A 2,743-nucleotide genomic window follows, 5' to 3' on the forward strand; every position below is an offset into this window, starting at 1 on the left:
AGATCAAACCAGGACAAGCCAGGACCCCTTATTATCTCTAGTCAAAAGCTGTGTGCTTCACGGGAGCTGGTCCAGTGTCCCAGTGGAAATGCAGGAAGAGATAAAGCCATTCCAGCGGCGCAAAGATGAAATGTCTATACAGGCAGACTGCCTTCTGTGGGGCAATCGAGTAGTAGTCCCCAAGAAAGGCAGAGACACCTTCTTCAATGACCTCCACAGTACCCACCCAGACATCGTAATGATGAAAGCGATAGCCAGATTCCATGTATGGTGACCCGGCATCGATGCGGACTTAGAGTCCTGTGTTCACAGATGTAATACATGCTCGCAGTTAAGCAATGTACCCAGGAAGGCGCCACTAAGTTTATGGTCTTGGCCCTCCAAACGGTGGTCTAGAGTACACATCGACTATGCAGGCCCATTCTTGGGTAAAATGTTCCTTGTGGTTGTAGACGCGTACTCCAAGTGGATTGAATGTGAGATAATGTCGGCTAGCACATCCGCTGCCACCACTGAAAGCCTGCGGGCCATGTTTGCCACACATGGCCAACCCGATGTCCTGGTGAGCGACAACGGATCATGTTTTACCAGTGCTGAGTTCAAAGAATTTATGACCCGTAACGGGATCAAACATGTCACATCTGCCCCGTTTAAACCTGCGTCCAATGGTCAGGCAGAGAGAGCAGTGCAAACCATCAAGCAAGGCTTGAAGAAGGTAACTGAAGGCTCACTGCAGACTCACCTATCCCGAGTCCTGCTTAGCTACCACATGAGACCACACTCACTCACTGGGATCCCACCTGCTGAACTGCTCATGAAAAGAGCACTTAAGACAAGGCTCTCATTAGTTCACCCTGATCTACATGAACAGGTAGAGAGCAGGTGGCTTCAACAAAGTGCATACCATGATAGCGCAAATGTGTCATGTGAGATTGAAGTCAATGATCCTGTATTTGTATTAAATTATGGGCAAGGTCCCAAGTGGCTTCCCGGCACTGTCATGTCCAAAGAGGGTAGCAGGGTGTTTCGGGTCAAACTTTCAAATGGACTCATTCACCGGAAACACTTAGACTGTCGAAATCTCGACCTCTGATAAACGACTCAGACACCTTCAGCTCCGGCAGAAGTTTCTTTAATTTACTTGCTAGCAAGGGAAAGGTCACACTCAGTCAATGGCTAAGTGAACACCTTCGAAATGGTACAGTTTCACGAAATATTTATACATTAAAACCCAAGTTATGGCCTCTCCCTGTGTATTGGCTCTGTCTCGCAGTCAGTGAATACATCCTTGTCCTGACATGGTTTCCAGATATTTCCTTTTGTCAGGATTATTAGTTGGCCAGCCGGCCATCACTCGATAAGAGTGTGGTAATGAGCTATTACCTGCATTGCATTGTCAGGATTGTCCAGTTTCCTGGTCAGTTATCTTTTTACATCAAATGGATGAGGTCTGTACAAGAGATAATGGCTGGTGGTTTGAGTACTTCGAAAAGGGTGGGGTGGAGTGGAACTGGTGTCGTATAGACAATAGGAGAGCACCATGGGGGGGGGGGGGGGTACTTGTCTCAGCAGGACTTGCCTCCCAGCTGTCTGGTGGCTATCAGCCATTTCAAGCCAAGTTTAGCTGTTTATGCAAATCGACTGCTTGTTGCCGAAATTCCTGGAAGGACCAGGACTCCATTTTGTTTTATATTAAAAAGGGCACAACAATACAGTGTGGTACAGCCTAAATAAAAATACATTTCCACAGGACCAAATCAAACTCAGATTCATGGACTACCCTGAGCAACCCACCTTGGATCCTACCTTTTTTGATCCCCCAACACACACACCAGTGGCAACCGACACCATAGTTGGCCAAGAAGCAGAACCCATCATCCACAGCAGCCCTGCAGGGCCCAACACACCAGGCAGCCCAACAAGGCCAGCTGCACAGCAGCCCAGCAAGGGCCCAACAAATGACTCAGCAACACCAGCCTTCACAAGGAGACGATCAACCAGGGCAAGAAGGGCCCCAGATCGACTCACAGTGTAAATAGTTACACTATTGACTTTAGGGGGGAATGTTGTTATATATATGGACTTGTATTTACTCTGTACAGCCACCAGAGAGCTTATTCCCCGGAGTCCCAAGGGATCCCATAATCCTTCGGGAGCACAGGTATTTAAGGAGACTTCACAGGTTGGAGAGGCACTCTGGAGACCTGCAATAAAAGACTAAGGTCACACATTACTTTGAGTTCACAGTGTTCAATCTGACTCTTTCTCCATACACTACAAAGCCTACCATCATTTCCTCAGGTTAACAAGCAATGGGTAATAAATGCAATCTTGCCAGTGGCACTGACGTTCTGAAAATAAATTAAAAAGAAAACTCAATCCGTAAGTTATCTTCAGGGGCTAGAAATTGGCCTCCTTTATGCCTCTCATTAGCACTTCCGGGTCGCGATAATGAGACACTACTGGCTTTGCGACCAGGCACAGTGAGAGTACTGACGCCCAAAAAATTGCCGTCGAGGTTTGCGGCGGCGGTAGCCCCTAGCGCCCCGACCTTCTGCACGCAGGGATCGTGACGTCATCTGGCTGTGCAGCACCTCAGTAGCACCCCGGATCCAAAATTCGGTTCCATCCCCTGCAGCATCACCAGACAGCATCAGCAACAGCTGCAGGAGGCGTTATTAGAGAGGCCGGCCACTTGGGGAGTGCTATTTAAAGGTGATGATGGCCGGGTAAATGAATAATG

The sequence above is a fragment of the Pristiophorus japonicus genome, chromosome 2, assembly GCF_044704955.1.
Source record: "Pristiophorus japonicus isolate sPriJap1 chromosome 2, sPriJap1.hap1, whole genome shotgun sequence".
NCBI classification, from domain to species: domain Eukaryota; kingdom Metazoa; phylum Chordata; class Chondrichthyes; family Pristiophoridae; genus Pristiophorus; species Pristiophorus japonicus.